Source organism: Carcharodon carcharias, chromosome 25, assembly GCF_017639515.1.
Source record: "Carcharodon carcharias isolate sCarCar2 chromosome 25, sCarCar2.pri, whole genome shotgun sequence".
In the NCBI taxonomy this organism is placed as follows: domain Eukaryota; kingdom Metazoa; phylum Chordata; class Chondrichthyes; order Lamniformes; family Lamnidae; genus Carcharodon; species Carcharodon carcharias.
Genome location: NC_054491.1, coordinates 14,904,562 through 14,917,256, shown reverse-complemented (window position 1 = coordinate 14,917,256; position 12,695 = coordinate 14,904,562). Strand labels below are relative to the sequence as shown.

The window sequence follows — 12,695 nt, the reverse complement described above, 5'->3', positions numbered from 1 at the left end:
AAATGAGTTATCTGTTGCTCCTAACGGTATATATACCTGCCGGAAGTAAGTCTACATATTACATAGAATTACATGGAAAGTTACTTGAGCTATCTGTGAATTCCCAATGTAGACTTGTTTCCATTTCAGGGCTAGGGGTGCCAGATTGCTAAGTGTGGTGAGGTTGCCATTACCTGCTTGGTGGAACAGACTAGGCGTGTATTACAAGACTGGCAAATGGGAAATTTTATATCACGTTTACAATTCAAGTCTTTTGAATAGGGTCCAGTGTTACTTCTGACAATACTCTAAAGGTCATAATATATATGTTTCAAGATATCTCCTCAGTCTTACTCCCTGTCCTCATTTTAAGGCAAGGCCTTCCCTTCTCAGAGCCACGGCTATGGATGAGTATTCCTCTGGCCAATACCGAGAGTCATCCAGGTTCCTCCAACTCTCCTTCAAACCCTCTTGGGAAGTACCACGCCTCGTTTTGCATCTCATTCCAAAGTAACAGCCCGATGGGGGCTCACGGGAGAGATGAATGGCACAAATTCACATCCCGCCCATCAACATTTCAAACCCCCATTTCGCAATGTGTAGTGTTGAACTGTGTGTTTAAGCAAATGTTTTAGACGTTAAGAGAAAATGAAAAAAAGAACGATGATGACAGTCAATATTGAAAGGGCCATTTTACTCAACTCTATCCTGCGAAAGCGTTCAATCCCCTTTGGTGCAGATATACAAGAGCGAGTATCCAAAAGGTTCTGCTGGTTTGGTTTGAAAACTTATTGCTTTGAATAGGACATCGTAAGTGTATCAGGCTGGGTGACAGCCAATATTAAATAACCATTCTGGAGTGGAAACCACTATACTGAGTGTTCCATTGCAAGAATAATAATCTGGCTTTCAAGTTCATTCCTGTTGGATGGAATATTTTTGCCTAGATGTCAGGTTACACACATTATCATTATGCACCATGCCCTTCATAGCAGAGTAATAAAACAAAAAGAAATATCTGTGACAAGTGCAGAGCTAATGCTGGAAAAGCCCAAAGCTAACTTATTAAAATGTGTGAGCACAAGTCGAAGGGGGACAATATAAACTGGATTCTGAGGTGTGGCTGGGAGCACGGGAGCAAATTTTTTATTTTAAAACTGTTCTTTGTGAGATAAATAGGCTGCTGAAAAGGGAGTGAGAAAAATATCAGACATGACTCAGTTTCGAAACATTCTTTGTGGGTTCTGTAAACTTTATGGGTAAACTTGAAATTTGCTTATATTTGCTATTTCTTAACCATTATTTTTATTCTCAAATTGTCTTCAGATTTATTTACTTAGCCGCACTTTGCTGACTGGGAATTTAACCAGTGAGAGACCGTCATACTGTTCTCAAAATGGAAGGCAGTTTGTAGGAATATTCTCCCCTTCCCTTAATGGTTTCTTCACCTTCTCTAAAAGTGGCAATTCCTGTTAGGCTGCAGTTTATTGGGAATCAGTTATTCCCTGGCACATCAGACAAGAGGCCACTCCTCATAGTTGACCCAAGCTAGTAGGCCACTTACAAGGAGGGAGATCAAGCAGAATACAATCATATTCTCTCTCACTTCGTGAGGGACTCACTCTGGACAAAAATGCTTTTCCTCATCTCTCCTCTGGTTCCTTTGCCAAATATCTTAAATCTGTGTCACTGGCCTCCCACCAATGGAAACTCCACACTTACTCTTTCAAAACCCCTAATTATTTTCAGCATCTCTATTAAATCCGCTCGACCTTGTCTGCTCAAAGCAGAACAACCCCAGCTTGTCTAATCTCACCACAAAACAATCTCCTCTCCAGGGCATTGGCAGCCTTTGAAAAGTGTATTGTCCAATTCCAGACACAGTTCACCAGCTGAGACTTAACCAATGATTTATAAAGGTTTCTTCTGGTCTGATTACACTCATGTGAAGCATTCTGGGATGTTTCACTACGCTAAGGGTGATGTATAAATGCAAGTTATTGTTGTTTAGCACAATTTCCTTTTTTTGTACTTTATTCCTCTATTTATAAAACCAAGAACCTCAATTGCTGTCTTTAAAAAAGAACAATTCCAAACACTGGAAATACACATAGAATTAAAACACAGAGAAAAGGCCGTTTGGCCCAACCTGTCCATGCAGGTATTTATCCTGCACTCAACTAGTAGTCCTAATCCTCTATCCTCTTCTTAGGCAGTCCCTCATGGTCGAAGATGACTTGCTTCCACACTAAAAATGAGTTCTCAGGTGACCGAAGAGTCCAATGTGTGACCTACAGCCTCTGTCACAGGTGGGGCAGACGGTGGTAGGGGGAACAAGCGGGTGGGCTGCCTGTGTTGCCACTTGCTCCGTTCACTTTTGACCCTTGGCTTCAGCTTGCCCTTGGCAGTGAGACTTGAGATGTTCAGCTCCTTCCCGGATGCTTTCCCTTCACTTCAGGCGGTCTTGGGCCAGGGATTCCCGGATGTTGGTGAGGATGATGCACTTTTTCAAGGGCGCTTTGAGGGTGTCCTTGAAGTGTTTCCTCTGCCCTCCTGGAGCTCGCTTGCTGTGTCAGAGCTCTGAGTAGAGCGCTTCTTTCGAGAGTCTCAGGTCAGGCATGTGGACGATGTGGCCTGCCCAGGGGATCTGATTGAGCGTGGCCAATGCTCCGATGCTGGGGATGTTGGCCCGAGCGAGAACACTGACATTGGTGCCCCTGTCCTGCCAATGGAGGCAGCGCTGGTGGTGCTCCTCCAGAGTTTTGAGGTGCCTGCTGTAAACAGTCCATGTCCCTGAGCCACTTTTGGTATACCTTTCACTAGGACACACATTCAACTATTCTTATATGTTGACATGGTGTCCTGCTTCCATCACTAACCCCACCAGTAACTCATAACGCTCCGTATAAACATATTTCTCCTGCTTTTTGCTCTAAATCTCACACACAGTGCTTCCCCTAACTTTTTCCCAGCGTGACCCCATTTTAATGCCTCAGACTTTGTCTGACCCCAGAGTGAAAATTTGGGGAACACGAGTTGTTGAGCGGGGGTGGGGCGAGAGGCTTGAGCTGTTAGCGGGGTGGGGGTGGGTCGGGCGGGAGGCTTCATCTGTTGAGCTGAATGTATATACATTAAAATTAATGTATAAGGATCATGGTTATTAATGTCATAGGGCTTTAATTAATGTAATAGGATCCACATTACTGATGTAATAGGTAATTGCTTAATTTTAAAAAGTGTTTGGATTATTAATGCATTTGGACTCTGATTATTAATATAAATGCTTCCTAATTAATCTAATTATTCATTGAAATAATTCTGATTATTGATGCAATAATTTCCTGATTATTGAAGCATTAGGCAGCTGATTATTAATGCAACAGGGACCAAGTAATTAATGCAATTAGATCCTGATTATTAATGTATTAAGACGCTGAATATTTATGCAATTTAAGAGTCTTACATTTAATCTTACAGCGAGGTCACCTTGCACTAAACATAGGAGGGGCGGGTAGCGTCTGAAAGGATGAACATTTGAGGTGTTAACCTTTACCAGAACTCTGTATGAGAATCCCTGGAGAATATCCCTTTTCCACCCTCTTTACTGCAAGTGGCACAAAGGGAAAGAGAGGCAAATGGGGAGGGGAGAAAAGGCCAAAATAGAACAGGGAAAGCTAAGATTTGATGGACATGTTTAAAATCATGATAGAGTAAATAAAGAGAAACTATTTCCAGTGGCTGAGGGTTGATAACCAGAGGGCACAGATTGTAGGTGGTTGGCAAAGCAACTAGAGCGACATGAGGAAAACTCTTTTTACACGACCAGTGGTTAGGAACCCCCCCCCCCCGAGCACCCATTGCCTGTGGGGATAGGCTCCGACTTCCTGCGACCCTGAATTGGATGAAGTCGTTCTAGAAAAGTGAGTGAGAGCAGCTAAGATTTGGAATGCATTGCCTGATAGGGTGGAAACTTAAAAATAATAAAATTGGATAAATACTTGAAGAAAAAATTGTGTGGATGCGGTTAAGAGCAGGGAGCAGCTGAAAGAACTGGCACAGATTTGATAGGCCGAATGTCCTCTTTCTGTGCTTATTATGTATCATTCTATAACTTAGGCCCTCAATGTCAGTAACAAAGTCTCAAAATGCTCCCAAAATCTGAGAGGTTAGGAACCCTGTGGATAAAGGTTCTATACATACAGGTACAGTTTACATTAAATATGCTACATCACCCACTAAAGAAAAAAAATAAAAATTTGCATTTATATAGCATTTTTCATGACCACTGGACATCTCCAAATGCTTCAGAGCCAATGAAGTAATTTTTGCAGTATAATCACTACGGTAATGTAGGAAATGCAGCAGCCAATCTGTGCACAACAAGCTCCCAGGAAGAGCAACTTGATAATGACTAGATTGCCTGTTTTTGTGATGTTGATTGAGGAATAAATATTGGTCAGGATGCTGGGGAGAACTCCTCCTTCTTTAAAATAGCACATGACATCTTTTACATGAGAGGGCAGATGGGGCCATGTCTCATTTGAAAGGTGATACCTCGGACATGACAGGTTAGCTTTTAGCGCTCAAGTCTGTTGAGTGGAACTTGAACCTCCAACCTTGGACACAAGAGATGAGAGCCAGTTGAAAATCTATTGTTTGTTTGTTGGAGATACTTGATTTTACAAAGCATTAGAGGCACAAGGTGACAAAACCACCAAATTTACACTGAATTTAACTATAAATTTGTTTTCTAAACGGCATAAGGGCCATTCTGTTTCTTTGAAGTATTTCTTCTGAAGGGTAATTAATGTTTAATAGGTGGAGGTTTTTCCATTTACCGAATCAAGCAGCAGAAGACATTCTGTGATTCACAGCTGTTTTATTGTTAAGCTATAATTCAGTACAAATACCAGTTTCCACTCTTCCCTTCAAGATCCCCTCCCTGCCCAGAAACAAAAAAAAAGACCCCAACTCTGGAAAAACCTCGCTCTTAAGTACAGGCTTCAATGAGCATCACCTGCTCTCAATTCACTGAAGCTTGTCCTGGTTTATTCTCAAAGGGACCTGAATTTCTAACATTGATGGACAATTAACACAAACTTTTCTTCTTCTATTGATTTTTAAAATATCATTCAATATCTTGCACATTTTTTTCCTGCCTAACATAAATCTATATTTATCCCAATGAAGTAAGATTTCCGGAAGTATAATAAATATTTAATAGCTGGGTCACATTGTAAATTGATGATTATTGATAAAATTAGAGTTTGTGTGAGACAGAGGGGGAGGTAAACAGAGACAGAGAGGCTAATAGTGGTTGTAGAGATTTAGTGCTGAGTGCAAGAATTGAAGATTATTGTGTAACAGCTGTCCCTGTAAGCAGGCTACTGTAGACATCTGGGAAAGATAAAAGCGAGGTCTTATAGCCGATGAGTTGCGGAGTCAGCAGGCTTTTGGTCTCACTTGGGGTCTTGTAGCAAACAGTGTTGAGGAGCCGAATGCTTTTGCTCTTTGCGGGTTGATGACAGTTTGAAGAGGCTGATAGTTTGATGTGGAGAGTGTGCTGATATCTGTACTCATGGAGAAAACCCAATGCATTCCTTACTTTACTGGGGACACTCTGCATAATGACACTGAACCGCACTCTTTCTGCATGGGACTCCCATTACGAGTGCATTCAACCCTAAGGAAGATGCAGATATCAGCTCTCATTATTTTCAGTAAAGATGTAACTGATCCATAGGGTAATTAGTGATTCAGCAACTTGATGGTTTATTTTGCAATGTAAACGTAACTAACTTCTGTTTAGAGTTAAGAAGTAAAAGTTGCCGTGATTACCCAAAGCACCCCCACCATGTAGCGAATTCTACTCAGTTTCCATTGCAAGGCAGATTCAGGACAATAACATGGCTAAACAGGGATAGATTGTTGTCACTAGTCACGGAGACAGCAACTAGAGGCACAAACAAGATATTCATAAAGGTTAAAGAGGTTAGAGAAAAAACTTGTTCCACAGAGATGGTTCAAAGGTGGCATTCTCTGATTATGGAAGCAAAGTCAATTAATTCATTTAAAAGGCAATAGTTCTGTTCAACAAGGGAAATGTTAAAAAGGGGAGCAAGCAGAAGAAGAGAGGGAAAGCCACTAGCACAGACTTACTCGTCTAAATGACCTCTTTCTGTGCAGTAGTGTCCAAGGGGATTCCAGTTCCATGATAACAAAGTCACACGCATCACTGGCCTGCACAGTCTGGTTGAACATTCAGTCCATCTGCAGCTGCCAAAAATACAAGGCAGTACCAGCAGAGGCTGCTTTACGCTATTGGGAGGTCCTTCTGCAGCACACAGTGAGAAACAAGGTGACAGATGGAGTATAACGTGAGGAAGCATGAGGTTATTCACTTTGGTAGTAAAACAATGGTGATCTTGTGGCACATTGGTAGCTCTAAGCCAGAAGTTTTGGATTCAAGTCCCACTCTGGGACTTGATGACCATGGAAGGTGTGTTAAACAGGTTGATTACCAACCTGCAAAACCTTCCAATATGCCTATGGCAGGCAGTAAGAGTGGGAGAGTTTCCTGGTTAGCCAGAACTGTAAAAGGCAACAGGAAACTGCTGCAGTACCTTACCAAGCATAACCATGGAACAACACATGGAAGTCCAAAACAAAAACAAAAATACCTGGAAAAACTCAGCAGGTCTGGCAGCATCTGCAGAGAGGAACATAGTTAACATTTCGAGTCTGTATGACTCTTCAACAGAACTAAGTAAAAATAGAAGAGAGGTGAAATATAAGCTGGTTTAAGGTGGGGGGGAGGTACAGGTAGGTGGACATGGAAATCCAAGGTCACCAACAGCATCATAGGGCATGGTACCTAAAGAGAGAGAGTAGGAATAGAAAAACAATATTTTTTACAAGATGTAAAACTTGTAAATGTCGATGTTCAGAGGAACTTGGGTGTAATTGTACAAGGTACAGAAGAAGTTAGCACGCAGGTACAACAAACAATTAAGAGGGCAAATGGCATGTTGACTTTACTGAAAGGGGATTTCAGTACAAGAATAAGGAACTTTTGCTACAGTTGTACAGGGCTTTGGTGAGACCACATCCAGATTACTGTATGCAGTTTTGGTCTCCATATTTAAGGAAGGTGGTACAGCAAACGTTCTCTAGATTGGTCGCTGGATTGAGAGGGTTGTCCTATGATGAGAGGCTGAGTAAAATGGGTCTAAATTCTCTGAAGTTTAGAAGAAAGCGAGGTGATTCTCATTGAAACAGAGAAGATTCTGAAATGGCTTGACAGGGTAGACACAGAGTTGTTTCTTCTTGCTGCAGAATCTAGAACGCAAGGGCACAGTCTCAGCATAAGGAGCTGATGATTTAACACTGAGAAGAGGAGAAATTTCCTCACTCAAGGGATTGTGAATCTTTGGAATTCTCTGCCTCACAGTGTTGTGGATGCTTCATTGTTGAATGCATTTAAGGCTGGAATAGACAGATTTTTGGCCTCTCAGGGAATCAAGGGATATGGGGAGCAAGCAGGAAAGTGGAGTTGAAGCCCAAGATCAGCCATGATCGTATTGAATGGTGGAGCAGGCTCGATGGGCCATGTGGTCTATTCCTGCTCCTATTCCTTGTGTTCTTATCTAATCAGCTTCTCTCTAGACAAAGTCATATACAATAGATAAAACCAGAAAATGATGGAAACGCTTAGCAGGTCATGCAGCCATGTGGACAGAGAAACAGAGTTAACATTTCAGGTCAATGACCTTTCGTCAATCCAAATCAGGAGTTTGGATGAAAGGTCATCGATCTGAAGCACTCTGTTCCTCTCTCCGCAGATGCTACTTGATCTGTTGACCATTTCCAGGATTTTGTGTTTTTATTTCAGATTTCCCAAATAGTTTGGGTAATTTTCTGCATTGCTAATGGATGTAAAGCTGGCGGTATCAGATTGTATGACCCTGATCAATCCCTCCCAATTTACCCATCCATCGGCTTTAATTGAAAAATCAAGCTGGGTTTCTAATGGACTGCCAATCTGAAACCACTGGTTTTATTCCCAGTGTGTTTACTAATAAATGGTCATTGTTTTATGCGCCAGCAACAAGGTGTGTATTTGCTGCTCTTAATTTCTCTGTCCGGGTTTTGCCTTCCACCTCCCTTTGGCAGAAGACACTCACAACCCGGCCTTGCCTTTTAATCGACCCTGGCACAGATTTTGTGCTGGGGTCATTACAATGGTGAGGGTGGGCACATTGGAGGTGCCCATCTTGATCAGCCTGGTGGAATGAGGAGCAGCACATCCACCAGGTGAATCTCAGGAGATTGGGGAGGCAGGAGGGGGAGTGAGGAGGAGGGGGGTTGGCTGCAGGTGAGGGGTGGGCAAAGAGTTTAAAAAAATGAAGTTGTCAAATCTCGGCCTCCTGATTGTTCTCCAGTCTTCCTTTCAAGAAACGCTCATGTGGTTGGATGCCAGGCGAGGATGGAATTGGAATTGAGCCCAGCTGTGATGCACTCCATGATTAAATAGCCTGCCAACACCATAATGCATTCCACAGGCGAACAGCCCATTCACTGTGTGATGCACTCTGCGGTAAAACAACCGACAAGTACTCAGGACCTGGGCCCACACAAGAGTAGCTGCTCAAGTCAGAGCCTGTGAAACAGTAGGACTCATTTCCTTCAGGAGAGAGAGGAAACAAAAGAGTCAGGTTTTGATGTGTGCAATCTTGTTGGCAGTGAAGCGGCTAATCACACTCAAGTAAAAACATGCAGAAAGCACCAGGTAATTGAGAACAGGCCCAATTACTGCTGTAAAACAAAAACATTTGAATCAGGAGGCAGAGAGGCCGAAAGCCCATTCCCCAAGCGGAAATAAAGGCCAGCTGGAGCTACATTGTGCCTGAAACCAGCTAATTACAGTAACACAAGAATTAATAGCCAGCAGTTTGCTGACAACGGACAGAATGTTCTGTCTAGAACAATCAACGTTCTCTACTGGCTGACTACACAGCATGAACTAATCACACCGCATACATGCAACTTGTACAGGCCTAACTTCAAATAAATAAAAGCTGTGTTCCTGATGGAGTTTGTTGTGTTGCGTTGCTGCACTGGCATTTCTCAGGCTTATCAGGAACGAACACCACCTAGGAACTGACCACACAAATACTTCTTACAAAGCTCCCTCTCAAATTACAATTGACTGCTTCTTGCACTGTTCTGGAAAAGTGATTTGCTCCTGTTGCTGCCCGTGCCAATCTATGACTGACTAGTCCAAGTAAAAGGGAATTGTCCCTAAGAAAATTGACTGGGAAGGGTTTCGGAAGAGAACAGACAGAGACTCGTCTTCAATTCCATCAGTCATTAGCACCAAGCTAATGTGGGGGTCAGGGTGCTCACACCCAAATACTACCCACTTAACAACACAGCCTGTTGAACAACAGTAAATCTGCTACTGCCAGTATCAGTCCACACCTTCCAGTGTAACATTAGCAACATAAAAAAGGTGGATTGGGGTAGGGGTGGGGAAGTACAGGAAGAAATTTGGCACACCAGAAATTACCTTCCCACTTTTCCGCAGATACCAGCAAGTGTTCCTGGAACTTAAAGTTGAAGAAACAGGGTAGCTTCTGAGATTTTTTTTCTATAATTTAAAAGGTGCGATCTGTATTTTTAATCAGGTCTCTCAACTTCCTGTCACCTGGACAACCCAGGAAGGCAATTTAATTTAACTTTCCATACAAACAGCAGGCAGGCAAACAGAGTGTGAAATAAGTTGTCTGTGCTGTGAACTTCACCCGGAATGTCTACAAGAAGTCAGATCCTTGAGATAGCTTCAAATAGGTACACAGGAAATATTAGGAACAGGATGAGGCCATTTGGTCTAATACACCAGCCTCCTCTGGTCTGATCTCAATCTACCAATATCCTTTCTCAAACATATCCTTAATTTTTTCTTGTCCCTCTTCGAAAACAGGTCCACTTTTCTCTTGAACGTTTTGAACGAGTTTGTGCGGAGGGAAGGCACAGCGTAGTGCTATTGTCACTGGACTAGTAATCCAGAGACCCAGGGTAATGCTCAGGGGACCTGGGTTCGAATTTCAATCCAATAAAATTCTGGAATTAAAAATCTAACAGTGACCATGAAGCCATTGTCGATTGTTGTAAAAACCCCATCTGGTTCACTAATGTCCTTTAGGGGAAGAAATCTGCCATCCTTACCTGGTCTGGCCTACATGTGACTCCAGACCCACTGCAATGTGGTTGATTCTTAAATGCCCTTCGAAGTCACCTTCTCAAGGGCAACTAAGGATGGGCAATAAGTGCTGGCCTAGCCAGCGACACCCACATCCCATGAAAGTTTTAAAAAAAATCTCCTTTCACTTTGTGAGAACTTGTGCGGCTCAAAGCTATTTTTAAAAAATGATGACAACATAATCAGGATGAATGATTTGTTACAAACAGACAGGACTCAACAAATTCTGCAAATTTGAACACGGATCACAAATACCATAATTTTGCCTTAGAAAGTACCAGTTTTTGAAAGGTAAGAAATTACTTGCCTTAACTTGATGTAAATTGAAAACCGTCACAAAAATAAAAAAGGGGTAGATTGGAAGAACTGTGCTTTTTATATGCAGAGGGTCACAACATAGAATGTCCTATAGTTGTGGAAGCAATAACAACTTACATTTATATAGTGCCTTTATCTTATAAAGAAATCCGCTTCACAGGAGTGTTCAGACAAAAATTGACATTGCATCGTGTAAAGAGGCATAAAGAGAGGTGGCCAAAAGCTTGGTCAAAAAGGTAAGTTTTCAGGAGCGTCTTAAAGGAGGAGAGGGAGGTGAAGAGGTTTAGGGATGGAATTTCAGACCTTACAGTCTAGGCAGCTGAAGGTAGAATCGGTACTGAAGGGAGTAAAAAGTTGAGATGGAAAAGGAGGTGAGAGAGGATGAGCAGGTGCCAAGGTGTTTTTCAGGATACATTTGCCTTGTTTTTTAAAATATGTTCATATATTCTCTGATCCAGGAACGTGAAACTCTGCTGCAAAATATGAATGCAGGAGTGTCTACAATAAAAGCATTGTTGGAACAATTCAGTCCAAGAAATATTTTTTTTAAAGTCAAGTATGGTTCCTTGAAGGACCAGCTAGCGCATACAGCAACAGTTCCTTTTCCTCAATAAAACACATATCTTTTAAAATCAATAGTCCTCAGTACATTCAGCAGCTTAAGTCCAAATATAGAGAAAATGTTGCCTGATTAAATACAGAATGGCAACAGTCTGATTGCCACAAGATCGATGTCAAAACCTAATCCTCTAAAATGAAAAACAATCCAGAAAGACCTCATTTCAACCAATGTTTGGGTTTACCAGTTATGCAAGACAGGTCTCATCTTATGACTTAGGAGTTTAAGGATTGAATTTCAGACCTTTAAAGAGAAATGTTTTCTCCCAGTGATGAGAGGTGGATGGTGTATAATATAAGCCCAAGCTGGATGTGTATGGGGTGTCTGCATGTGTACACGTGCCAACAGGGTAATGTTACCTCAAGGGGGAAAGGTAAGACGCCAGACAACCTCTCCAATCTAAACATCCTGTCAGCCAATTCAGTAAAACTAATTTAGTTAAATCAATATCAACAAAGAACATTAAAGAACAAACTAACCCCATCTAATGAAAACCAACTAATCTTGCACTAATCCTGGGCCGGAGTGACCTCAAAACTTCAAATGAACCCTTTTCACCAACACAGATTTTTCAAGGTTAAGAGCAATTAGAACTTTATAATTCAATAATCAGAGTTCAGTTGGAGTATTGTGGAGAACTCTGGGCACCACACTTCAGGAGAGAAGTAATGGCCTTAGAAAGGTTACAGAGGAAGTTTACCAGGATATTACCAGGGATGAGGGACTTCAGTTATGAGGTCAGGTGGGAAAAGTTAGGATTGTTCTCCTTGGACCAGGGAAGGTTAAGAGGTGGCCTCATGAGGTTTTGAAGATGTTGAGAAATTTTGATAGATTAAATAGGGGGGAAAAATATTCCCAGTGAGATTGGGTCAACAATTAAAAGGTTCTTGGAAAAAGATCTCAAGGAGAGATGAGGAGATATTTCTTCAGTGAGACAGCTGTAGGACTCTGGAAGGTTCTATCTGAAGATGTGATGGAAACTGATTCTGTAAAATTTTTTGGACAGCAAGTTAAGGGTGAGGAACTAACAGGATTTCAAACAAAAAGCAGTGTGTGGGATTAAGCATTTTAAAAAAGCCAGCACAGCTTTGGTAGGTGGAATGGCCTCCTTCTGTAGTAAGTTTCTTTGATTCAATAATATTGCTACGAGATGACATTATTTTAATTGGGACTAATAGTCATTCAGTGATAATAAAAAGTAACCCTAGTCGGAGACCTTGATGAATATATTCTTCACCCTTGAACTTCAATGAGTGGGATACAGATGCCAAGAATCAATTTGTGAAGACCCTGTGAATCAATTGGCAGGTGTCTAGGAAATGGCTGTCAGGCTACACATAAAGATCTATAATGAAGGTGAGAATTTGCTTACAGAAATGGGGAGAGGGAGGGGCTGTCAGCAATCTGTGCTGGTGCTCACGCTCAAAAATCCTGGGGATTAGTGCTAAGCGGAAACTGAACTGGGCCAACCATATAAATAAATACTGTAGCTACAAGAGTAGGTCGGAGACCGGGAAT

The 12,695-nt window shown here is 41.9% G+C and overlaps 1 protein-coding gene across 5 annotated transcripts in view; it reads right to left on the bottom strand.

Annotated features, from left to right (window-relative positions):
* The window catches only part of pcsk7 (proprotein convertase subtilisin/kexin type 7), a 237,485-nt gene that overhangs the window by 19,996 nt on the left and 204,794 nt on the right, over positions 1-12,695 (bottom strand). The gene's annotated exons all lie outside the window — the stretch shown is intronic.